Here is a 27,309-nt window from a genome sequence, read left to right on the forward strand (position 1 = left end):
AAAGGCAAAACAGGCAGACAGACAGACCCCCCCCACACACACACACAGTTGCTGTGGTCTGGAAACTACTGTCCAGATACACACACACACACACACACACACACACGACTGTAGTCTGGAAGCTGCTGTCCTGGAGACAGACAGACAGACACACACACACACACACACACACACACGACTGTAGTCTGGAATCTGCTGTCCTGGAGACAGACAGACAGACAGACACACACACACACACACACACACACACACACACACACACGACTGTAGTCTGGAATCTGCTGTCCTGGAGACAGACAGACAGACAGACAGACAGACAGACACACACACACACACACACACACAGCTTCTCTCTGTGTCCCCTCCTCTTTTCATCAGGAGGTGTCTGGCTTGGGCTTATAGGTACTGTGGACACTGTCGCAATAGCTGTGAGTTCATATGTGTAACTGCCCTGTTACGAGATTTCTTTTTTTCAACACAGCATTTCTTTGTGTAGCCCTGGCTATCTCTCTCTGTAGAACAGGCTAGCCTCTAACTCAGAGATCCACCTGCCTCGGCCTCCTGAGTGCTGAGATTAAAGACATGTGCTGTCACCACCCAGCTGAGATTTTAAAAGCAAACAAACAAACAAAATTCTTTTAAAACCCACTATTCTCTGCCTACAGAAGGGTCCCTCCGATGCTTCACCCATCTTGTCTCCTGGTAGGGGGCAGTGGAAATCCCAGCCCGTGGCCACCAGGCACTCAGTGAGGGAAGCCTCAAGGGGTGATGGTTCCAAATCCCAGCTCAATGTACGAAAGCTCTGGAAGAAAATCTTCCATGGCCCATGGGGAAAAGCTGTCCTACATTCCTTCACCTTCCAGGCTGAGCCTGGAGATGTGTACCTTTAGAGACTGTCTGAAAACACATACACACCACTACTTTTAAGAGCAGTTTAGCAGGAATTCAGTTCATGAATGAAGAAGACTTTGCCATGAGTTTAAAGGGAAAAGTGTATTGTCTCGGTATAGGAAGCGTCTTCTTTTCATCCAGTAGTGGCTGAGATCACTGGAATCTGAAAATAGCAGCTGAGACCCACGCTACATTCACATGGAAATGTGCTGGCCTGTAGCTCCCACTCATGTCTGCAGACAGTCCCTGCGTGGCAGGACTGCAGGCTGACAGACACACAGGGTAGCCAGCCAGCCCAGGCCAGGAAGGAGAAACCATCGGCCAAAATCCCCTGGCCCCCAGCCATGAGCCAAAGGTTCTCAGCAAGCTTTCCTCGTGTGTGCCTCTGATTGTCCGCAGCAGGGGTCAGAGCCATTCCCACAGGTACCTGCCTCTAAAATCTAGAGTCCTTGCTTAGCATTCATGAGGCCCTGGGTTTGGTCCCAAACACCCATGCCTATAATCTCAGCATTCTGGAGGTAGATGGAGAATTAGAGAAGTTCAAGGTTATTCTGGGCTACGAAATGAATCCAAGGACAGCCTGGGCTACACGACAAAAGAAAAAAGTCTTCGAATATGTTGTTCCAAAAAATGAAAGCCTAGTGTCCTCTATGTGTACGTGTGTGTTTGTCTCTGTGTGTGTGTGTGAATTTGTGTGACTGTCTCTCTTCTCTGTGTGTATATGTGTATGTCTTTACCTGTGGGTGTGTCTGTATATATATGAGTGTGTCTGTCTGTCTATGTGTCTGTCTTTCTGTCTCTCTGTGTGTATCTGTGTGTATGTGTTTTGTGTGTTTGTCTGTCTGTCTGTTTCTGTGTGTTTGTGTGTGTGAATTTGTGTGTTTGTCTCTCGTCTGTGTGTGTATATGTGTATGTCTTTGTCCATCTGTGGGTGTGTCCATATGTGTATGTGTGTATCTGTCTTTCTGTCTCTGTGTATCTGTGTGTGTGTGTTTGTGTATCTGTCTGTTTCTGTGTGTCTGTGTCTGTGTGTCTGTCTTTCTGTCTCACTGTGTGTATCTGCGTGTGTGTTTGTGTGTCTGTCTGTCTCTGTGTGTCTGTGTGTGTGTTTGTGTCTGTCTGTCTCTATGTGTGTCTGTCTGTCTGTCTGTCTGTCTGTCTCTCTCTCTCTCTCTGCGGGGGAATCCCACAGGTCTGAGCAGGTAAAAGTACTTTCTATCCCTGACCACATATAATCGGCCCCAGATGACAATCAAATATTCAGTTGTCCTGGGGCCCTCAAAGGACACACATAGGTAGACAGTAGTGGGCTTCCTGCAGCCACTCTGCTCCCAGACCCCTCCTAGCTAACTGGCATTTTGAGAGAAGGGCATATGGTTGCTCTTCTCACTCTTGACAAAAGCCATGTGAATACAGAAAGACTTCATCTGACTCACAGTTGAGGGCTACAGACCCATGGTGGTGATGAAGGGAGGGTGGCAGGGTCCTGAGGATGCTCACACTGTCTGCAGTTAGGAAGCACAGACGGATGAAGCTGGTGTCCCAGCCTGTGGCAGCGTGGCTCCTGAAGTAGGGTGGGCATCCCCTCTGCAATTAAACATTGTGCAAACCCCCTTACAGGTACACACAGAGGATACTTCTATGGCAACTCAAAAGCAAGTCAAATCGAGGGTCCAGATAATCTGGGGCAAGTGACAGGGATCCTTAGACATATGAGCAGGGCTCATTACAGCCACACCTGTCTCCTGCCATGGTGACTGTCGGCACTGGAGAAGGTGACTGCTCATTAAGCTACCCAGAACACAGGATATGAAGCAGAGCCCCTGGGACCTTCACGGCAGGAGAGCCACTAGGAAAGGCAGCTCATCTAGTCCCACTGTCTGTGGGAGACAGTGAGAGCACCTTCTTACTGCAATGTCATGATGGGACGGGAGAGAGATCTCTCTTGAGCCTCTTTGGTTGGGGTCCTAGTCTCACTCAGGACAGCTCCTGACAGGCACCCCCAATGTATGCCTGACAGGAACCTCCAACTGTATACACGACAGGCATCTCGACTGCACATTTAACCCGGACTAGTACACACAGCTACTACCCCAGTCACACCATGTGGGTAACACGCCCCCTTCATGGGCAGGAGTGTATTGACGTGCAGCATGGTTAGCTCTGATTTTGTCCTAGTTTTCAGATGAACCACAGGACCACCATCAATCTAGTCTGGAGGAGGTCCTCACCACTGTCTCTCAGGCTCAGGGAAAACTGCCCTTGACAGCTTCCCACACACAGGAATCCCTGTGGGTGTCGGTTCAGCCCAGCTCTAATGACTCCCTCACAGCGCATAACTTTCCCAGCACATCTCGGTACAGTCTTGAATATTTTCCAAAAACCATTAGCCCCTGAAAAACGTCTGCAAAGAATACTGGAGGACTTTAGTGCCTCTTTAAATGGGTTCCAACCATATTTGAGAATACTCTTTTTTTTTTTCTTTTTGGTTTTTCAAGATAAGGTTTCTCTGTGTAGCTCTGGCTGTCCCGGAACTCACCCTGTAGACCAGACTGGCCTCAAACTCACAGAGATCCGCCTGCCTCTACCTCCCTAGTATGGGATTAAAGGCGTGCGCCACCAACGCCTGGCTTGAAAACACTCTTAATGAAGAGCCTCTCCTCACTTTGGTGCGTCCAGGGCACAGGGCGTTTAAATATCTAATGACTCACTCTGTGTAAAATTCTGGGACCTTATTCCCAGACAGGCTTTAGCAGATTCATGAGGGTATACCTAAACAAGCATCCCCAGCCACCTTCTTCATGCCCGATTCTGAAATCTATTCAGGAGCCCTACGAAGATGGAGCTCTTGAATTTTATCTGTGATCTAATGGAGCACACAGCTGTTCTCTTAGGGTGATGCTCGCATTAGACCTGTGAGGTGAGCTGTGAGGAGATGGCCACGAGGAATCTTTTGTTTGTTTGTTTGTTTCTTTGTTGTGTTTTGAAACAGGGTCTGTCTACGTGGCCCTGGCTGTTCTGGATAAAAGATTTGGACCACCCTGCCCAGCCCCCCATGAAGTCATGACTCAGTCACAAGGAGGGGGTGGTGTAAGCCACCGTTCACTGGGTGAAGCACCATCTGAGTTGAGGTAAGCATAGCTACTGTTCACCGCTGCGATGTTTGAGTCAAATAACCTTTTTCTCTGGTGTAGGTTCTATGTTCCACATGATGCAAAGGAAAAAACTCTGACATTCATCCCAGCCCTGGAAAGATTGTAAGGCAGATTCCGCAGCAAAGGGAAACGGACAGAAAGAACAGATTTCCGGAATAAATGCAAACACCTGCCACCCGGCAGCCGTCTCCATCTGGAGGAGCAGGAGCACGTCCCACATTTAAGCCATCTCCTTTTGTATTAATAGTCTAATGATCACAACTAGAGGCTAAAAATAAGAGCAACATCTACCATTAAACTTCAGACACGTACACGCATCTGTACAAGCACCACGGGGCAGAGCGCGCATGCGTGTGCTGGGGGAGCGAGGTTCTTCTGGCCATAGCTTTCCTGAGAACTGCCACAAACTGCCCAGTTAGAAGAGGTGACTGGCTGGTACCAACCACTGGGTCTCCACCCTCAGTCACCTCACATACAGCTGACTATAGGGCTAGGGTGCCGAGGCAGGGCCCGCTCGTTCTTGTTACACGCTTGGAGTCAGTGCCATCCTGAGGGCTGCTGTTGAGGGCATGTGTTCAAGTCTACCTCACCCTGAACTAGGGCCACAGCCTTTTTATAATCCTGTTGGGTCCTCCACACTCTCTACCCAGAGGCTTCCCCTCACTAAAGTCAAGACCACTCGGCCAGACTGTGAAATGATCCCACTAACAGGGAGCGGAGGGCCACCTCCACCCTTGTCCTGACCCCTCTGGACTGAGATGGCCCCAGTGTGGCTTCACCCTCCCTTGGGCACGGACTGTGCACGTCCTGGAGTCTCAGAGCTTCTCATGCACCGTCTTAACCTCCCACATGGAGTTGGAATTTTCCACCCCTGAGTCTGCCTCCAGGCTGGGTGGTAACCTCCACAGAGCAAGCCACGGTTGCATGGCCTGGCTCCCAACACACGTGACGTTCCAAACATACTGCTGATGGATGAGGGAATCCAAAGGGCCTTGATGTGTTTGCCTTCTTCCCTCAGAAAGGCTTCGCATGAAGATCTTACTTTGAAGACAGTTGTCACATGACACGCCTCTTCCCGTTGAACCTGGGGACATGCCTTTCTTCCTAACTGCCAGTGATTGATCTGAGAAGAGGCCAGTCTGCTACCATCCTGTCCCCTCTCACCCCCATCTCCAGGAGGGGCAGGAGGAGCCTCTCAGTAGGTAATGAAACACGCCTCTCATTAGCCTCAGACTCTATCTGCACCACCCAGCCATGACTGGCTCTCCTCATCTTTCCTGAAAAGCCTACCAGTAGGATTCTTATTGCATCTTGCATCCTGCTGGGTGCCGGGGCGATCACTGGGGTGCATGGCGCCATCGTAGGGTTCCAGGACCTCACAGTCCAGGGTGGGGGCAGTGGTGTCTATACTGCTGCGAGCAGTCTCACCCAGCAGGCCTGCTAAGCCATCCCTCAGCAGCTTGCCTGGGTCAAGGCCACTTGGCTTCTTTTCCTGCCCAGACTGGGCTTCTCATGTGAGGACTTAAAAAAATAATCCTTGGGCTATTTTACAGACAACTTCTGTCATCTGCATTTCCATTTTGGGATAGGCTGTCAGTCACAGCTTATGGCTGTGCGCAGGCTAATTTGGGGATGGCTGGGTAAGTGACTGATATGGAGAAGGGGCCAGTGGGAAGGCATCTTCTTTGAGGTGCTATGGAAATGGGATCGACTCAATTAGTGCCCCTCAACCTTATGGCTCTCTCTGTGGAAATCAGTATTGGGGCCACTGGGAGACCGAGAAAAACAAACGTGTTACTCCTTAGATGAGATGTCTGGGGACCTGTTCCTGGGAGGTTCCATACCTTAACAGAAGCCTCACCCCACCCCAGCCACAAAACCTTGCCATCAGTTGAAGGTTATAGCCTTCCCAAGCATCACTATAAGCTGGGGACCAAGCGTTCATACTCTTGAGCCTACGGGAGACAGTTTGCATTCAAGCTGTAGCATAAAGTTATAAGGTAAAAGTTTGTATAAAATATACACACACTGAGCTGTTTGCATTATCCATATCTTCTGATACCTACCTGATTGTCTTCTTTACATCCATAAGCATGGGCATGAAGAGGAGAGTATGTCCATGAAGAGACGATGAATATATAAATGCTCTCTTCCTACGGAGAGGGTTCTGCTCTCTTCCTAAGGAGCGGGTTCTCCAACATGGTACTTGCTTGGGTCAAAGGACCCAAGCTTATACAACAATAATTTAAGTCCTTAGACTACAGAAACCTGGTCCAGGGCCCCTACAAGTTTACAATGAGGTAAGGCACAGAGAAGTACAGCAACGACACTGTCGTGGTTTTAGTGGCAGAAGTTCCTAAGCTAACTGTGCCCCCAAAATAAATGTATAGCCCTACAGTGGCCTGTGTTTGGAGAGAGAATGTAACAAAGGTTAAATGGGGTCCTAAGAACAAAGCTCTCATAAAAAGAGACAGGATAGGACCAGGGTGTGGCTTGTGAGGGCTTGGAGCTTTCGTAAGAAGAGACAGGATAGGGCCAGGGGTGTGGCTTAGCTAGAGTTGCCTAGCATACATGAAACCCTGAGCTAGACCCGAACACTGTATGGCACTCTCATGAGATGGTGACTGGAAGTTCAAAATTCAAGGTCACCTTCAGGCTACCAGGCAAGTTTAAGGCAATATGAGCTACATGAAACCCTGTCTTGATGTTACTACTACTACAACCAATAATAGTAATTTTTTTGAAGAAGCAATGGGACAGAGCCCTCTTTCTGTCTCTTACTTGAGAGGCCATGGTCAGAAAGAACCCACTTGAGGCCAGGAGATTCTCAATGGGAACTGAATAGGCAACGCCTTCACCTAGACTTCCAGAATTAAGCACAGTGAGCAGTGAACGCCTGCCATTTAGTACCTGAGGGTAGTGTTTGTACTCACACCCTAACACGGCCCTTGTCTATGTCTTTAGATCTCCCATTACTTTGCAGTGAAGAACACTCTATAGGCAGATCATTCAGCTCTGACCGTTTAGCATTGGCGTAAACCTTGGCTTTAGAACCTATCGTCTACTGAGCATGCTGGGCCAAGTAGCAGATCATTGAAACAATATGGGGTATTGCAGAATATTCCTTTACACTGCATGGAAGATGTGTCACTGTAATTGGTCCAATAAAGAGCTAAATGGTCAATAGCTAGGCAGGAAGAGGTTAGGCGGGACTTGTAGGGACAGGGAGGACTCTGAATGGAAAAAGGCGGAGTCTCCAGCTAGATGCAGAGGAAGCAGGGCATGAAGGGGGAGAGGTAATAGCCATGAGCCATGAGACAGCACATAGATGAATAGAAACAGGTTAATTTAAGTTACAAGAACTACTTAGAAACAAAAGCCTAAGCTAAGGCCAAGCTCCCATAATTAATAATAAGCCTTTGTGTCGTGATTTGGGGTCTGGGAGTCCAAACAAGCCTGCTACAATGAGGGAGCTCCAAGTACCTACATGATGGCAGGAGAACCAGGCTCAAAAACAAAACAAACTGGTGAAGGCAAAGCCAGGTTAGCAGCCACAGCCGCATAGAGCTGTCATCACTGTGCCAGCTGCTGCTGCAGCCGCCACTGCCAACTTCTAAACACCAGGCCCACCACTGCCCTGAGGCCCTAGAGATGTGTTAAGGCTCCTGTTACCTCCACTGAAGGAGTCTCCTGCGGCCATCAATGGGATAAATGAATAACCCTGCTGTGCCAACATCCACACAGTACTTAGATTCTACGGCAGCAAGCATTTTCACTGGTATTTGCAAGAGAATAGGTTTTGTGCCCAAATGGGGTCCTTGAGATGGAAAAGAAGTCAATCTGCAGGCTTGTTTAGAAGGCAATAGCAGGCGTCTGGCTCAGCCAGTGAGAAGGCAGAAAAGGAAGAAATGGCCGTGGTGTTGTCGTTCCACGTCTTCACTAAGCTTATCCTCGGGCCGGCGCTCAGAACTGAGTGTGCTCTCAGTGATGGGGGCACAGCTCCTGACATTTGAAGATGTGTGACTGGCACACACACACACACACACACACACACACACACCACCACCACCACCACCACCACCACCACCACCACCACCACCACCACACCAGGTCTCGCTCTGAAAGCATTTCCAGTTAGATCTCAGGGGCTCTGAGCCAATGTGGATTAATCTCTTAATGTGTTCATAATACAAAGCCACCTTGAAAGGTGGCCAAAGGGGTAGACTGCGGGGGGGGAGTGTGACTGCTGGAGAGAGTAGGTCACTGGGAATGACATACCCTGGCTTCTTCCTGTGTTTCCTTCCTGTCAGCCCTGAAGACGCTCTCCCACCACATTCCCCTATTGTCATTATAGGGCCATACGTGGAGCCAAGTGACCACCGACTGGGTCCTTTGAAACCGCGAGCCAAAATGAATCTCTTTCCCCTTGAGATCTTCCTGTTAGGGGCTTAGGCACAGTGTTTAGAAAGCTAACTGGCAGGACTAGCCAGTCAGTGTAAGTTGGGTTTCTAAAAATCCCTTTGAAGCAGCGTGTGTTTCCAGTGGCTTCCATACCAAAGTGTCATGAACCCACGATGTTAAACAACAGAATAATCTTTCACCAGTCTAAGGCCAGACATCCAGCCCAGTGGTGGCAGGGCTGGTCTTTTTGGAAGCTCTGAGGGGAGACTTCATGCCCCTTTCCTGACTCCTGAGAGTTACTTACAGTCCCTGGGCTTGCAGACACAGGGCTCCGAACTCTACATCTGATGTATGGGACGATTCCCCTAAACCAAACAGCCACCATTGTCAGCACTCCCGAGACTGTGCACAAAAGCTCATCACAGCTGGGCCTGTTTACTGTTTAATTCACTTACAGGAGGAGTGGAGGGAGAACCTGGATTTAGTGGGGACCAGGTGGAGGAGAGCCTCGCCCAGGTGTCCAGCCACCCCTCCCAACCAGCTGTATGCAATTCTGCTCTGATTGCTTGTGACCCCGGAAGACAGGCTGGAGCATGTGCAAGGGAAGGGGCAGGGAGGAGTTCCCGCTGTACACCCCTAGGGAAGCCATCATCCCTGCTGGATGCAGACCTGGCAGTGTGGCTGCTTGAAGACCGCCCATGCTCCTGCTGTAAGCCCCCAACCCACTACCCTGTGAGGAAGCCTAATGAACTCACTGGTTCCCTGGGTGAAGCTGGGACCTTAGGAGGAGGGGTAGACATCATTTGCATCTCCCCCAAGGAATGAACCTTAACAACGTCTCCCAACTTCACATCCCTCCCTCTTTTAGTTTTGCCTTCTTCTTTCTTTAGGGACACCTGTCGATTGGATTTAGGTCTTATTTAAGGCTGACACAACCTCATCCCAACATCTCTTAGTTTTAAACTGTCAACGTGGCACACAAGTCTTGAATCACCTGGGAAGTGTGTCTCAATGAGTTGTCTAGATCAGATTGGCCTGTGGGCATGTCTGGGGGTGGAGGGAGGTTGTCTGAACTTATGTGGGGAAACCAGCCTGAAACGGGGAAGCACCTTGTGGTGGTTTGAAAGAGAATGGACCCCAACAGGAGTGGCACTATTAGGAGGCGTGGTCTTGTTGGGGTAGGTGTGGTCTTGTTGGGGGAAGTGTGTCACTGTGGAGGCGGGCTTTGAGGCTTCATATATGCTCAAGCCAACAGTGAGACAGTTGCCTGCAAGATGTAGGACCCTCAGCTACTTTTCCCACGCCAAGTCTGCCTGCTCGCCACAATTCTGTCAGCCGCCATGCTCTCCACCATAATGATAATGGACTAAACGTCTGAAACTGTAAGCTACCACCTCAGTTAAATCTTTTCCTCGGCGGTGGTGGCGCACACCTTTAATCCCAGCACTCGGGAGGCAGAGGCAGGCGGATCTCTGTGAGTTCGAGGCCGGGCTGGTCTTCAAAGAGAGTTCCAGGACAGCCTCCAAAGCAATACAAAGAAACCCTGCCTCGAAAAGAAAGACAAAACAAAAAACCAGAGTTGCCATGGTCGTGGGGTCTCTTCACAGCAATAGAAGCCCTAGCTAAGACGCACCATTCCCTGAGTTTGAGTCCTGGGCTGTGTGAGAGCAGAGGAAGTGAGTGAGCATGCTCTTCAGTCTGCTCTGAAGAGTGGACGTCACATGACCAGCTGCTTCGAGTTCCTGCCTCCTTCACTTCTCCACAAGAAGGAACTGAGCCGGTACCCGAACTGTGAGCTGAAACAACTCCTTTCTCTTCTAAGAGGCGCTTTGTCCGGTTGTTGTTTTTTTCTCAGCAACAGAAATGAAGCTAAGACACTAGTTTGCCCACAGGAGGCTGCACTTCACCTTACTGCACATCGGCACATGGTCCTTGACTCCGGCTGTTCTCTTCTGGCATCGTGGCCGTGGCCCCTGGGATAGCTGAGTACACATGGGAGTTGAACTTTCCCTATGGTCAGGGGGCTTCCACAGACTCCCAGAGGCGGGACCTACCTCAACTACAAAATGTCACTGCCCACGGCCTTTTCATCCTGCCACCTGGAACCAATTCATAAAATCAGAAAGGAGACGTTCATACCACCTTTAGGAACTTAGCAGAGAATCAGCTTAAAGGTGAAAGCTATTCAGGTTACAGCACTGCCCACACTCTTATTTAAAGACTTCTGTCTCCCTGCCTCCCTCCCTCACGGCCCCAGCTTTCCTGGCTTGCTGTGGGCCCCACCAAGCCCCATATGGAATCCGATGGGCAGCTGGAATCTGATGGGCAGCTGTACCTGTCTTCACAGCCCCCAAAGTTTTGGGCCACAGAGACATTCTAACATTGTTCTAAGATGCCAAGGTGGGAAGTCTTTCCCAGAAGTCCCTGTACCAAGGGGCATGGGAGAGAGGCTGCCAGCGCCCCAGGACTTGCAAAAACTGAATTCATCTCCAACCCAAACTCCAATTGTGTGTGACCACCATGGCAGAGGTTCTTAAGAAGCCCTTTCCAGCGTCCCTAAGGCCCCCTAACCGGGTGTCCCATGGCCCGCACCTACAAACCTACATGTTGACACCTGGACGTAGCTGTGCTGACCCAATGGGACAGGAGAAAAAGGAGGCAGGTAATTTACCCTCTGCATGTGTCTTGAGTTTTGTCCATTTTGTTTTTATGGAACTGGGACTAGAACCCACAAAGGTTCAGCACACACACACCCCTTCCCTGTTCCACCCCTGCCCCCAGCCCTACATATTTTAAGTGTTCTTTTACCAAATCATTTAAAAACGGTTGAGAAAACACAGAAAAAAGAAAAATTCGGGTTACTAAAACATTCTGAAAGGTTTTTATGTACTCGCCAGCGTGGTAGGCCTGACACAGCAGAGTCAAGGAAAGGCTATTAAGTGGGCTAAAGATAGCCCACAGTAAATTACAATTAGGATCTTGGACCTGCAACATTCAAACCTCTCCACAGCCCAATTTTAGTGAAATTTTAGCCTCTGCAGGCACGGCTTCTTTCCAGGAAGTCTCCTTTATAACAGGCCGTGGCCAAGAGGAACCATCTTCCTCAGAGTAGGCCTGCCCTCCCAGAGGACAGGACCGCAGGAGGCATGGCTTCTCTTCGCTGTCTTCCTGGCTGAATTTAGAGTCACCTCTGAGACTGAGGTACAGCTCTGGGTGTGTGAGAGCTTTTCCAAGGAAGACTAACTAAGATGCCTCACGGGACAAGGGCAGAAGGGAAAAGCCAACCATCCTAGGCGTTCTCTCTCGCCCCTTCTCTTTCTTCTCCCTTGTCACCATGATGTGCGGTCCCCCGCTACACCGTGCCCTCCTCAGTTGGTTCTGTCAGGTTTGGGCACAGCGCTACAAAAAAGCAATGCACCGCTCAACTGCTTGATGGCCAGAGCCCTGGTGCCCTGGCGCAGCCGCAGGGGGAGCTTGAGCGAGGAAATCAGAGCTATTTACTCACGCTCCCAGGTCTCCATGCTCTGCCCTGGGGTTCCCCTCCTCATTACCGCCCTCACCTTAGTACCGTTGACACTTGAGCTGGACAACTCTCCGTGTGCGCCTGTCCTGGGCACTGGAACACAATTAGCCGCACTCCACCCAGGAGTGTCCCTCCCAGCTGTGACAACTGACATATCCCTGATCTCACCGCATGTCCTAACAGCGTTCTGTCATCACCTTCCAGTCCCCAGCTTTGGCTTAGCCACACCTTCCTGTGGCTAAGAGCCCTCCAACACTGCCCCTCGCATCTTAGGTACGTGTGTGACCATTGGGTTTCATTTTTCCTTTCCCTGTGTGTATAAACTCTCCTCAATCACAACCATTGCCATAGCAACGCCAGCATCTCCCCAGGGCTTCACCCTCTCCTCTCCTCCTCCCATGCTGACACTGGTAATGATCTTAGTCATTGAGATGCCACTGTACCCATGTTTACCCGCATTCCATTGTTCTAGCAAGGAGACCCCCTGCCCTGCTCCTATAAATGACTGCCCACCCCAGTCCACATGGAGGACCTGTTTCCTGGTCGAGATCTTGATAGACCATCAGCCAAGGTCCCACACAGGACACAAAGCTCAAGCTAAACTGTGCTGTGCTGTGTGGAAAGGGGCTGTGAAAAAGGCGTAAGCAGGGGATCAAGGCTTCCCAGAGGATGGTGTGGTCACCGTGGGGTCAGGCAGAGTGGATCTGGGAACCCCTGGGTAAAAGGGGCCAGAGCTTGAGTGTTTAACAAGCCCTAAAAGCCTCCAATCACAAGCTGGAGTCCGTTTTGAACAATGACTCTTGGTCACCAGCCAGAGGACCTGATCTCCACCCCATCTCTAGGTCCTGATGGAGCTCTCCCAGATTCGGCGAAATCGTGGTTTGGTATGCCTGTGTGGGTCAGTCTTAGAGTACCTAGAGAAGACGGTGATCTCGGAGGTATCTGAGCATGCACTGTGTTCCTGCAGCCCCGTTGTAGACCATCACACTGTAGTTTCCACACAGTGGTAATGTCCTGCCATTGCCTCTCAGCGTTTCTCTCTGTAGTAAGTAACTCTCCACCTTTTGTGAAGCTGGCTTCTGGCTCTGGCTCAGGTCAGATGTCGCCTCCTCAGAGGTAGTGGTCCTAACCCCTCATCCGGGAATCTTGGACCTCTAAAACCTGAAGCCTGCCCCATAGTAAAAACTCAGTGCCTGCCTGCCTGCCTATCACATGTTTACCTGTCACAGACCAAACATCTGTATTTTCTCAGTCATCCACACATACATGTATGCATCTAGGCATCCACCCAAGAATCCGTCCATCCATTCATAAACACATAGATCTAATCATCCATGCATGCATCCATTCAGCATCCACAAATCACCCATGCACTCATATATTCATGACTCTATCTACCCATCTGTCCATCCACCCACCTACCTGTCCTCTAAATGTATCTCCCCGTTCCCTTCAGCACCAGCATCATTCCAAACAAGCCTATGATGTAAACGTCAGTCTTACCTTTATTTCCTCCCCTAGCCTTGTTTCTCATGTGCCCATCAGTTAGGACAGAATGCAGAGCACCCTGGTATTAAGAAGCAAAATGCCTCGGAGCAGGCACCCTGCACAGCTTTTGCTTCCTAAGTAGCTTTAACAACTATGCGATAAAACTGCAGAACCTCAAGTCAGTTGTGTAGACGTTTAAATGCACTCAAATTCCCAGTTTGGTACTCCAAGGTGACAGGTCCTCAATCCGCCTGGAGCAAAGCTGTTTCCCTGCTCTGTGACACCAGCCGCTTTGCCAGGCACCGCTGTGTAACATGTTAATCACCCTGCTCGAACACCTCAGCTCTAAGGTTAAGGAGCTTCTCTAAACAGGCCTGGCCTGCTTCCCAAGGAGCTGCGTGCTTCCTTTCGGATGCCAAGTCTTGTGTCATTGTCTTTTCTCATTAAAGCTGGGAAGCGAGCATGAGGCCAGAGCTCCAGCCGGCCTGAAAAACAGAACGGGCCGCTGCATTTGACGGGAGCGCAATTTGTATGAAGATTTCCCATGCACATAACTGCACCAACTCATGCCTCTGAAGAAAAGCACGATCAATGCACAGAGCTTCCCTAGACAGGTGTGATGTTGGGGACACAAAGGTCCTTGCGCCCACAGATCACTAGGGAAACCAGGAATGTTAAACACACAGGACTTTCTTCTCAATGAGGAGGTAAAATACCTGTTTTCCCACCCAGAAAATTGGAAGTGGATTTTGTTAATGTTAATGACCTTTTTGCTGTCTGTAGAGGTAAACCTCACCCACCTTTTGCTATAGAGGCAGACCTTACCCAAATCACCAAGAATAGTCATCCCGGTCTCTTCCCTCCCTGGACAGTTACCCATCCTTAGGGAGATATCACTGCTGACCTCTGTGCTGTCTCTGTCAGAGGCCACACTAGATTCTAGGCCTTTTAGCTATGGAACCCACCCTTATGGTCATGTGTACTTTGTAAAGGAGTTTCTATGTAGTCACACCTTAAGCTTTTGCACACATGGAATTGTAATGATTGTCACTTGGAAACCTTTTCCCAAGTTGTACTTGTCTTGAATATGCTAACAGTGAACTATCTGGCACTAGGTCCAGGTTGACGAAGTCAGTCTGAGCTGGGTTTTCATCCTCATCTCTTTGAAGGTGCATTTCTCTTCCCTGGATACCTGCAGGGTCCCCCTCAGTGTGAGGCTATCCCTGTCAGTCAAAGGGTCCAGACAGATGGCTCAGTGGTTAAAAGCACTTACTGCTCTTGCAGAGAGCCCGGGTTCACTTCCCAGCCCCCACATGGCAGCTGACAACCCTCTGTGACATAGTTCCAGGGGACCCAACACCCCCTTTTGGCTTCCAAAAGGTCTTACACATGTTGTACACATAAATTCAGTAAAGTACACACATATATAAAGATAAATCATTTTAAAAACTCATGGGAAGCCTCAGTGAAAGACCAAAGAAGCCCCAGATGTTGGAGGAATAAAAGCCCAAAATGTTAGGAAAGCACTCTGAAAAAAAAAGGAAAAGGAGACATACTTAACACACCAGAGAGAGAGAGAGTGAGAGAGAGAGCGCTGTGGCCTATGAGCTGCTGTCCTGGAGGGGGCAGGTACACACACACACACACACACACACACACACACACACACACACACACACACACACACGGCTGTGCTTGGGACAGGGAGTCTCAGGAGAAGTGCGGTGTCATTAAATGACCATTACTCTGCCCACCTCTGCAGCAGGGCTTAAGGTGAGCCCTGGAGTGGAGCATCCCACCAGGGGCCACACCTTTACATCCCACCAGGGCCACACCTTTACATCCCACCAGGGCCACACCTTTACATCCCACCAGGGCCACACCTTTACATCCCACCAGGGCCACACCTTTACATCCCACCAGGGCCACACCTTTAAGAAAACTGACTTTCCTAGCAGCTGTCAGTTGCTAGAAACTCCTCAGCTAGGGACGGGTCTTCTCTCTGTGCCCACCTCCTACCCTCCTTGCTGGGATTTTGTCTGATTTGAGACTGCACAACTATTGTGCATACTGTCACAATCACTGTGAGTTCGTTTGTACAACTGTACTGTTGTGAGTTTGTTTTGTGTTGGTGGTTGTTTTGAAACAGGGTTTCTCTTTGTAGCCCTGGTTGTCCTGGAACTCACTCTGTAGACCAGGCTGACCTCAAACTCACGCCTGCTCTTCAAAATCCACCTGCCTCTGCCTCCCGAGTGCATAGTGTGTGTCTTTTTCAGGTGGCTCTGGTAGTTAATTTTTGACTGTTAGCTTGATGGAACTGAGGAATGCCAAGGTGTCAGCCACACTTTAGGGCATTTGCAGAGAGGATTAACTGACCAAACATTTAAGACCCACCTGCATATGAGCAGCACCATCCCATAGGCAGAGGTCCCAGACTAAATAAAACGAGCAAATGCAGACAGCCAATTGAACTCTAGTACTCATCTCTCTCTGCTTCCTGATGCACCTAGAGCAAGCAACCCGCCCCCAGCACAGGCAAGGCTGTGTTGCCACCGTGATGGACTGTACCTCTGAGCCATGAACCAAAATACCCTTTCTCACTCAAGTGGCTTCATAGCCTGTGCTCTGTCATAGCAGTGAGAAAGCAAGGAAGACAGTGGTCATCTACCAATCAGCCTTCCCCAAAAGACGTTCTGCCCAGTTCTCACCAGTGCCGAGCAGGCTCATAGATGGAATTTTAGTGATGCCTCTGGGGCAATGCCTCCTTCCCAGAACAGCTCTGAGCTCTGCTCTCCCTGGAAATTCTGATGAGAAATGACATTTCTCAGATAGGGAAGGAGCATGAAAACATCCCATGGTGCAGTGTTCCTGTCACATCCAGAAGTGCACCCAACCACAGAGAATGTACAGGTTACTCCCCTCTCCCCCCCCATGGATGGTGTACCCAGAGGCTTGGCACTCTGAGGCAGGTGACACTGACCTACAATCCTTGATGGTCGCCAGCACTGCCTCCAGCCAACACTGTAGGCTAGCTCTGCAGATAGGCATGCAAGAACAACCCTGACATTGACCTCTGACTTCTATATGCATGCGCGCGCGCGCGCACACACACACACACACACACACACACACACACACACCTTCCATGTAGTAATATCCTCTGAATTGAATTTTTCTATCCCTAGGAGAAGCTTGCTAATATTCAGAAAGTAGACAACTCCCAAGTATCAGGAAGTCCCCAAAACTCACCAGGTTCACAAGTTCTCTCCTTCTCCAACGTTATCTGAGCAGTAAGAACTGCTGAGGGGAGGAGACTCTGAACATAGAGCTGCCTGCAAGTTGTGCAGGTAACTCCCTGGATGGATGGAGTCACCACCTGTGGTAGAATGGACTTCGGTGATGTGAATACATTTGAGTTACCCATGCTCCTGTAAGTCACCCCCAAACACTAATTGGTTCACCAGGCTAGACTTCGGTTGTATCCTTGCTCTGGTCCATCATCAGTTTCCTGTTTGGGATGAGTAGATGCTTGTTCGAAGAAAGGAAAAGGAAGGTGTAGCGCATTGTTGTAGACCCATCAAAGAGGCTTGGAGCCACCTGAAGAGTCACCAGGCAGCCAAGAGTGAAACAGATCAGCAGTAAAGTAAGAGAAGTAGAATCCGATTTTAAGACAAACTCCCACAAAGCCAGGATGATATAATCAGAAGCTGAAGAGACACTAAGGGCAAGAAGCCAGTTCCCCATGCAGAAGAATCAGAGGTTTATGTGGGCACACTGTGCTCAGGAGTGGGGCTTAGTCTGCCCAAAGTTGTTTCTCTCCAGGAAGAACTAAAAAAAGTTTGCAGAGAGAAACTTGACGAACATTCCCCCAGCCAGCTGATCAAGGTCAGAGCCCACAGAAATGATCCCGATGTTCAGCCTCACCTTTGATAATAGTGTGGGGGAACCTGTGCTTACCTTGTCCCTAGCCCTGTAACCCCAGGCTGTTCAGGAACCAGGCATCAGACCGATCCTAATTAGGGACAGTTTACAAAAGGGATGACTGGGCCTCCTTGGAGATGTCAAGGTCATCAAACACAGGGAGAGGCTGAAAAGCTGCCACAGCTGAGAGGAGACATGAAAAGTGCCACACTGGATCTAGGGACACAAAAGGACAAGGCAAACCCAAGGAGCCTGAATAAAACATAGGCTCTCGTTAGCGCTAATGTATCGATGTTGCCTCATTAGTTTAACAAATGTACCCTACTATTCTGAGATGTTAGCAGTCAAGAGAATTGCTCTGGGACATCTGGGAACTGTGTGTTCCAGCTTAGCCATTTTTCTATAAGTCTAAAATAGTTCCAGCATAAAAAATTCTATTTAAAAATATAATTAACAAAGCAACCTGTGACTCATGGCTATGACATTAAAATGTGGCCCACTGTGCCCAGTCACTCCCTAGGACATTTCTCATAGATTTTTCACAAAGTTCCTCTCTCCTCTGGTGCATGACCCAACCGGCCAGATGTGAGGCCAGACAGTCGGCCAGTGGACCGTGACACCAGCCACATGGGAAAGCCCCCAGGTCAGAGAGGAAGGCAGGGATGTACAAACAGACACGGTGAGCCCTTGGGTCCTACTGCATCTTAAGCCAGTTCACCCTCGTCTTTTTAAAAGTAAGGCTGACTGTGCACGTGTTTATAAAGTCGGGGTGTCTACTGTTGGTGGTGGCATTCAACTGTACCTCAGAAGAAGCAGAGTTCGGCTGGTCCTCTGACTTAGAAAGGGGAACACATAAATTTATCAGATCAGTCGAAGCATGCCCTGGAACCTCCCAGAGGAATGGTTCCAGCCTGTTTTCTATTTGCATTGGTGTTTTGCCTGCATTTGTGTCTGTGTGAGGATGACAGACTTGGAGTTCAGACAGTTTCTAGCTGTCGTGTGAGTGCTGGGAATTGAACCCAGGTCCTCTGGAAGAGCAGTCAGTGCTCTTGACCACTGAACCATCTCTCCGGCCCCCCACCTATTTTCTTTCAAAACACCACACTTCCCTGCAAGCAGCAGCTAAACCTGAGAGGTCCTTGTCCTTGCTCTGTGCTTGGCTGAAGAGCAATGGGCCCTCAGGTGGCCATTTGAACGGTTTCCTGCTGGCCATTCTGATCCCCTGCTGTGGGTTTTAAGGAGGACTGGAGATTTCTATTTCAATGACAATAGGGCCTACACATCACTTCCTGGAGCAACTCCTGTACAAACATCTTGGGTCTCCAGGGAGACAGCCTTGGGAAAGTGACGGCTCCACACATGGCTTCCCAGTCTTCTCTGACTGCGGGTCATCAGCCTGCTTCCTGCCTAGTTGGCAGCAGTACCCCTGAGACACTCAGTAAAGATCAAAGTCATCATTTGGTGTCTCAGGGTGCTGGTGCCGACATGTGGAAAAGTCTGGGGGAGGGGGCAGCAGAGATCTTCAGGTCCAGGGGCAGTTTTCTTGTCAGTTGCTTGCTCTAAAGGAGTCTCTCCAGCAATCTTTAAACCTACACACCATGGCAATAGAGATTGTGTGCTTTTGTAAGGGAACAGTATCCCAGGACTGCACAGGACAGGAAGGGAAGGAAGGGCCTTCATGGACCCATCACTGTGTGGCAGTCTTGGTCAATCTTTCAAGTCCTTCAAAGACTCTATGGCCCCACTGTACAGACAAGAATACTGAGGTTCAGGGTCGTGGAGACATTTATTCAGTAACACTCAGCAGGGGAGCACTGGATTCAGACCCTGCCCTAACCTTGTTCCTAAGTCTGCTGGCCGGGCACCCTCTCCATGAGCCATCTGTGTTCATGTCCTGTGTGGTGGGTGTTATCAACTCAGGCACTTCCCAGATTTCCATCCCTCTGTGGCTCTTGTCACATCTAGAACAGAATCCCAAGTGCTATGAACACTAGTCTATCCGCCCTTTGACTTCTCTCTGCTTCTGTCCCCATCACCTGGCCCAGCTCTGGTTGCCTCTGGCCTTTTCTGCCATGACTCATTGCTTCCATTGATATCTCTCTTTGCAAAGACTCCTCCCCAGAGGCTGGTATCCCACTGTCTAAAACATTTATGTCCAAGGGATTTTCTGGACAGAATACCGATAGCACAGACACTAAGACCAGCAATTAATAAATGGGACCTCATGAAGCTCAAAAGCTTCTGTATGGCAAAGGTCACCATTGGGCAGAGTAGCAACCTATAGAATGGGAAAAGATCTTTACCAGTTATATATCTGATAGAGGGTTGCTTTCTATAAAATATAAAGACAACAAATAATCAGCTGGGTGGTGATGGCACACAACTTTAATTCCAGCACTCGGGAGGCAGAGGCAGGTGGATATCTGTGAGTTCAAGGCCAGCCTCGTCTGCAGAAAGAGTTCCAAGATAGCCAAAGCTACACAGAGAAACTTTGTCTCAAATAAAGGAAGGAAGGAAGGAAGGAAGGAAAGAAGGAAGGAAGGAAAGCAAATAACCTAATTAGAAATGGGGTACAGAATTAAAGAGAGAATTCTCATAAAATGAAACACAAATGACTGAGAAACACTTAAAGAATGTTCAACATCCTTAGTCATCGTGGAAATGAAAATTAAAACTACTTGGAGATTTCTTACCCCAGTCAGAATGGCCAAGATGAATAAAACAAATGACAGCTCATGCTGGCATGGAGTAAGGGGAACATTTATTCATTGCTGGTGGGAGTGAAAACTTGTACAGGCACTATGGAAGTCAGTGTGGTAATTCCTCAGGAAGCTGGGAATTAATTTACCTCAAGACCCAGCTGTACCACTCTTGGGTGTCTACCCAAAGGACTCTACATCCTACCACAGAGATACTTGTTCATCCATGTGCAGTGCTGCTCCATTCATAACAGCCACAAATTGAAACAGCTTAGATATCCATCAACTGATGAATTCTAATGAAAATGTTTCGTTTCATTGTACAAATGTACCACATTATCCATCTGTAAAAGCAGTGAAATTATGAAAATTGTTGGTAAATCTAGAAAAAAATCATTCTGAGTGAGGTAAATCAGACCCCAAAAGATATATTGAATGCTTTCTCTTACATATAGATATTAGTCTTCAAGCTTTCCATATGCGAGCCACAATCCAATTAACCACAGAGGTTACATACTCAGTAAGGGACCAGTGGGGAGGAGAGAATCTCCCAGGAAAGAGGAAACAGAATATAGGGTTATGGAGCGATAAGAGGGAAACTAAAATAGGGGAATTAAATAGAGGGGGTGGGGGTGGGAAAGAAGGGGCTATGGGGAGGGAAAACTAACACTAAAGGCTTCTTTAGAAATCATATGAAAACATACTACTATAGTAGTTTCCTAAGATCTGTACATAAAATAAAATCTAAATGAAATCACCACATAATAGGGGAGACAATGTCCCGACAAGACATCTAACACTACCAAGTAAAACCTTTAGTGCCAGGAATGGGTAACATCTTGATGAGTCATTGGCCAGAAGGGTCCCAAGGACTGCCTCCCACACGCCTCGAAACATAGCAGACTATTGTCAAGTCTATTGGTTGCTCTCAACAACCTGATGGTAAGACACCACCTCCTCTGTCATCACACATGGAGCCTCGAAACATAGCAGACTATTGTCAAGTCTATTGGTTGCTCTCAACAACCTGATAGTAAGACACCACCTCCTCTGTCATCACACATGGAGAAGTCAAGCTGAAGTAGAAGCGTCACGCCTGCTGACTGGTGTTCAGGGTAGTGGAAGGTGCTCTTCATGCTAATGGAGGAGACAGGTTAGCGTCAATTTCAAGCAGCAACAGCAGTGATCTGCCTGCAAGATATACTGGTGCAATGCCGGTACAAATGTTAGGGGAGTAACCAACCACTTTAAAAAAATTGAACTTGAGGCCCGCTCCATGAGATGGAACCCATTCTTAATACTGCCAAAGTAGCCAAGAACCTGAGACTAGACTTGTCATAGGCAGAAAACCTGACACTATTATTCTGCTAAAGGGACATAGCAATAAAATGACTCCTGATGACATATAGCTATACCTATTGATCAGTGCCTTGCTCAACTCATATCAGGGAAACTGCTTCTTGCAGTGTGAGAGCTAACACAGAGACAATGCATAGAGAATGAGAGACTTTGCAGCACCCAATCCTGATGTGGGATGACCTTCTGTATGCTGGGAATATATGTTTCTCTGATTGGTTGATGAATAAAGCTGTTTCAACCAATGGACAGGCAGGATGTATCCAGGCGAGAAGTATAGATGGGGCTACCAGACGAGGAGAATTCTGAGAAGAGGAAGGCAGAGAGTGAGTCTCAAGGGAGACTCCAGGTAGCTACTGGGAAGATAGGACACCCAGGCATTCTCCGGTAAGCCAAGACCAAATGGAGATACATAGGTTAATACAAATAATTGTGTGAGAGAGATAGCCAATAAGAAACCTGGGCCATCGGCCAAACAGTTTCTAATTAATACAAGCCTCTGTGTTTATTTGGGACTAAACTGCTTCAGGACTGGGCAGGACCGAAACTCTTGTCAACACAGCCCTAAATGGGATTTCTTCACTCAATCCCTACCCTCATGGGCTCAGCGATCTATACAGGCGAGGAGGTGAAAAGATTGTAAGAGCCAGGGGGTGGGGGATGGAAGACCCCCAAGCAAACAGTATCTTCCAGATGCAACAGAGCTGATGCACGTATGAGCTCACAGACTCTGGAAGCACACAGACCTGCACAGGCTCAAGCCAGGTGTGTGTCTCAGCACTGAGATGGGGAAGTGGACATGGTTCCCACCCCTCACCAAGACACTGGCTGCAATTAGTACAGCTGGCAAGAGGAAAAAATCATCTTTCTCCAATGGAGTCTCCCTGGGTCACACTGGCTCCACGCCCAGGAGTAGCTGGCCAATACAAAACGAACTCCACAGTTGTCCTCTGTCTATTGTATTTAGCAGCAGAGTCCTTGCAGGCAGCTGTTAGAGACAACGCCTGTCACATTGTGCTTTTGAACTTGGGGCTAGTGAACAAGCTCTTGGCCCTGGAGGATATTGTCCAAGACTCACATGCTAGGGACCACAAAATAGTACCAACTTTAAATTTACCATGCTTTTTTCTTCCCCCATCCTTACTCACCCACAACAAAAATTAACTTAATCAGGAAGAAATACACGCCAGCGAGTGATAATGAAATAATTATAGCAATGTGTCATAGTAAAAGTTATCCTAAACTTCATGAATGTGTGAATTGTATTTTTGGACTGTGGCTTTCCAGGGGTCTCTGGAGCCACAGTAGGTGACAGCGCCACAGAGGAAGTGGCCTGGCCTGCTCTTTGCTGACCTGTCTTGCCTGCCTGCCAGCCCCATGTCTTTGCCTGGCTGGTTCCTGCCTTGGCTTCTAGTCCAGGGTCTGGCCTTCTCTGCCAACATTTGCTACTGTTTGGATGGGGCGGATGCAGGCCTTGCGGGGCCTACCATCCACCTTCAAGTCGGCCCTATTCTTTCGTAGCACAAGTCAGAGTTCCCTTCCCTTGGAGCAGAGGAAGGGAATGAGCCAGATGAGAGGGCCACAGGTGATGAGGCTTCTGGGTGAAAGGTCAGCAGAGGAGGCAGACAGTTCCTCAGGCTCCACCTAGGATCAGCGGCTTTGGTCACAGCTGGACGATGGAAGACACCCAATGGGGATGGCCCGCAGAGAGTCTGTCTGCTCAGGGGACTTGCTGGGCAGGCCCTGATGACCCCTGCTCCATGTGGCTCTCACTCCCTAATGACTTGCAGGAACAAATAGCAGCAGCTCCTGAGAGAGACAGAGACAGAGAGACAGAGAGACAGAGAGACAGAGAGACAGAGAGACAGAGAGTCAGAGAGAGACAGAGAGAGAGACACACACAAAGAGAGACAGAAAGACAGACAGACAGAGAGACAGAGAGTTGTGACCACAATCTGTGTCTTCTTTTTTTTTTTTTTTTTGGTTTTTCGAGACAGGGTTTCTCTGTATTGTTTTTTGGACCATGTCCTGGAACTCGCTCGGTAGACCAGGCTGATCTCGAACTCACAGAGATCCACCTACTTCTGCCTCCCGAGTGCTGGGATTAAAGGCGAGCGCCACCACCGCCCGGCTACAATCTGTGTCTTCTATCATCCTGTAGCTTGCGAAGTATAATCCTTCCTCCCATCCCCTGCAGGCAAGCATTTGGCTTCTCTGCTTGTTTTGTAAGGAATGAAGGCAGCAGGCAGCTCCTGCTGGGAGGGGTCAGAGGCTCTGCCTTATGATTGGCACAGACTCCTGGGGACCCTGGGAGGGCCAGGGACCCCATCAGGATGCCTTCAGAACCCACAGACAGGGTTAGAAATAAATCACTCGTATCTGAAATACATGTCTAAGAGTTTCTCACACTCAAATACACACAACCTGTGGTGATGGTGTTTTGACACATTCTGGCAGAATAGAAGTCATCCAGACAAAGAAGGCATGCCTTCTTCCCCTTGAAGAAGTCTCAGTTAAATTGGAGCGGCAGGAAGTATTGGAGGTACAGGCCAGTGCTGTTTGAGAGGACGAGGATTCCAGCCGACTTTCAGAAATGAGATCCTTGCCTGCTGGTCCCACTGTGATGGCTGATCCCGTATCATGATCAGCCAGGGGCTGCTTCTGGATCCTGGGACTTGGATTTAAGCTGCATACAGCATCATCTTCAGAAGTAGGATGCTGAGGATGCTAAGGATGGAGCATCCAATGCCTCATTTCCCAAGACCAGCCGGAGGTCCGCACAAGATGGCAGCCCAATGACTGTCATGCCGCAGCAGCCTATCATAGGCTACTCCAGAGAGAATCAGAGAGTTACCTGCTGCTGACGGCCCTGAGGTGCCTCCAGGCTAGCTGTCAGTCAAACTCTTCAGTGGAGCCAGTGACCTGGTCTCAGGCCCTGGGCAGAGGGATCATCTCTCTTCTCCATCACTCAGAACACTCTGGACCACTTGTCTTTCCCACTGGCAAATGAGGCCTGAGGACCAGAAGGGACAGGATCCTGGGGACCTGGGAAGGTGCCTTATCCCACCACAGAGAACTGGAAAAAACTGGCTATGTAGCGAGTGCTTTTTAAAAACTGCATTTTTGATTATTTGAAACCATAATGGAATTTCATCCTGTCTTCCCTTCAGCCAACCCCTCCCGTGTACCCCCCTTGGCTCTTTAAGATTCATGGCCTCTTTTTCCTTAGTTACTGTTACACACACACACACATTCCTAAGTACATAAACACAGTCTGCTCAGCGATATAATGCTATCTGTATGTATATTATCTCAGTCGGGGCTGACCGCTTGGTATCTGGGGGTAACCAGCTGGGAGTTTTCCCTGGGGAGAGGCCTTTTCTCCTGATCTCAGCATTCTCCAGTTGCCCTTAGTTCTTTTCTAGGGTTGACACCCTGAGGTCACCCCCTCCTTCCCAGGTGCTGCTTTAATGATAGTAGAGAAGGGAACAACACGGGAGAAAAGGACAGTCTGCTAAGACGAAATCTGGAGTCAAGATGTGAGGGTGGGGCGTAGCAGACGGGGCTGAGACCAGAAGGACCACAGGACGGAGGCCAAGCGAGTCGCCAAGGGAGTGATGGGAAGTCAGGTGTCGGGTGTGTCAACCCTAGGAGGGCACAGGGTTGCAGCGCAGACCACAGCAAAAGGCAGAACCCTGGGGATGCGTTGCGTGAGGACCTGTGAGCAAGGGAAGCAAAGGGCCAGAGGAAAGAGTCCCCGCCCTGGTGCTCCCCACGGGGACACACAAAGCAGGCAGTAAGTGGTTGAGGCGGCCCCTGAGCATCGTGGCTTCACAAAGCTGAGAAAGGATGGAATACCCATCCTGACCCCCAGGGGGCACTAGGCTTCTCTGCATCTTTCCGGTTCTCTCTCCCATCAGCCACTTCTGAGGTGGAAGCCAAAGCCTTTGCTTGAGTTTGTGACACAAATACCTGGCCGCACTAAACAGCAGCTCTGAGATATTTCCTAAAGTAGATCCTTAACTCTGTACACTCAAATGTTTTGTCTTGCCACTGCAAGTCAGTTCACCTCTGCTGGGTCTTTTAAAAGCCTAGCTGACTGCGTTGGGCTGGATGAATAGCTGGCCTGATATAGCCTGCTGTGTCCCACAGGCATCCCTGCTTGTCCCAAGCACTCAGCATAATTATTGCCCTTGACATTGCTTCTGCAGAGCTGCCAGATCCATTAGCCAAATCCACTGAAAATGTGGGTCATTTCTTTCTTTTCTTTTTTAATTTCCTACTCTAAAGGGCACTGCCTTTCAAAGCTGATGAGAAGTCTAGAAGGGCTTCAGGACAAGTGGTGCAGGTTTGCTGGCTTCAATATACATCATCACTTTACGAATAGATTGTAAAGTTAACAGACAACGATGTTGGCTAAGAAGTATTTGTAAACATCTAACAGTCCAAGGGCCGCCATCACCTCTATGTAAGGAGTAAGAATCAATAACATATGGACCTTAAGGCAGAATAAACAGCAACACGTATTAATTAACTAGGAAAACACAAGAGGCCCGGGAGCACAAGACCAGTCTCTGTTTTTCCCTGGCAGGGTGGGAAAGGAGCCCTGAGCACATTTCGTTTTGCTGAAAGTGTGTCAAACGGTACCTGATATTATATGCTGATAGGATGATGATAAATTTAATTTCAGAGGGTAATTAAAAAAATTTTAAAAACATGAAGCATGTCTTCATCCAACACACAGGAGTTAACAAGCAGAGCTGTGGGCGCAATCCAGTTGGCAAAGTGTCTGCCACCGAAGCATGAGTTCTTGAGTTTGATACCTGGTACCCGTGTGAAAGCCAGGCATGGTGCTGTGTGCCTGTAATTCTAACACCAGGGACAGGGAGACAGGAGCATCCCTGGGGCTTGCTGGCCACTTGGTCCAGCTTGGTGAGCTCCAGGTTCAATCAGCCCCAGGGTTCTGCTTTTTGCTGTGGTCTGCCCTGCAACTCTGCACCTTCCTAGGGTGACCAGGGTTGACAATGAGGTGGAGGGCAGCTACGGAGGATGTGATGTGGATCTCTGGGCTGCCACACTCACACGCATCTCCATATACATGGGCATGCATCAACACATATGTATGCCATGTACACACTCACATATGCTCTTGCACACATGCAAAGTGTGAAAAGTAAACATTCACTTGCAAATCTCATTTTTTTCCTTTTTTTTAAGCTTTGGAATTTGTTTGGTGGGTTTTTTGGTTTTGTTGTTGTTGTTGTTGTTGTTTGGTTTTTGTTTTGTTTTGTGTTTTCAAGCAGGGTTTCTCTTGGAACTAACTCTGCAGACCAGGCTGACCTTGAACTCAGAGACCCGCCTGCCTCTGCCTCCTGAGCTCTGAGATTAAAGGCATGCATCATATCGCCTGGTTTAAGAATCTATTTTCAAGACCAATTTTTTTGGGAATAGCAGCAGGAACCAGGCTTATAATCTCATCGTGGATAGGGGACAACTGAGATTTGAGGTCAACTTGGGCAGCACCAAGACCAGGATGGAGGAGGAGAGGGGGAAAGAGGAGGAAGAGAAACAGGAGGAAGGCAAGACAAGACGTGTAGCACAGATCGTGCACACGCACGCACACAAGCATGTCACCATAGCGAGGGAATCCAAGTACCCAGCACCAGGGGACTGGTGGCATAGACAAGAGCCCAAGGTATCAGGGACCCACAGAGAGCAACTGGGCAGGTCCATCTCCTGGCCTGGGAGGGACTTTGTTTTATCTGAAGTGTTTATGGCTGGCCATGATTTGCTGTGACCAAGACCTCAAAGGACAGTCACTGAGTGTATAAATCAAGTCCAGGGTTTGCACGGGTCTTTCCACACAGCATCACTG

General features: G+C 49.0%; 1 long non-coding RNA gene across 1 annotated transcript; it reads left to right on the forward strand.

Annotated features, from left to right (window-relative positions):
- The first annotated feature begins 10,000 nt into the window (after positions 1-10,000).
- On the forward strand, positions 10,001-14,588 carry LOC110340987. The gene is made up of 2 exons (XR_002382843.2): positions 10,001-11,109; positions 12,813-14,588. It is a non-coding gene; the product is annotated as an uncharacterized LOC110340987 (long non-coding RNA).
- Positions 14,589-27,309: the final 12,721 nt, after the last annotated feature.

The sequence above is a fragment of the Mesocricetus auratus genome, unplaced genomic scaffold, assembly GCF_017639785.1.
Source record: "Mesocricetus auratus isolate SY011 unplaced genomic scaffold, BCM_Maur_2.0 Super-Scaffold_100027, whole genome shotgun sequence".
Taxonomy (NCBI): domain Eukaryota; kingdom Metazoa; phylum Chordata; class Mammalia; order Rodentia; family Cricetidae; genus Mesocricetus; species Mesocricetus auratus.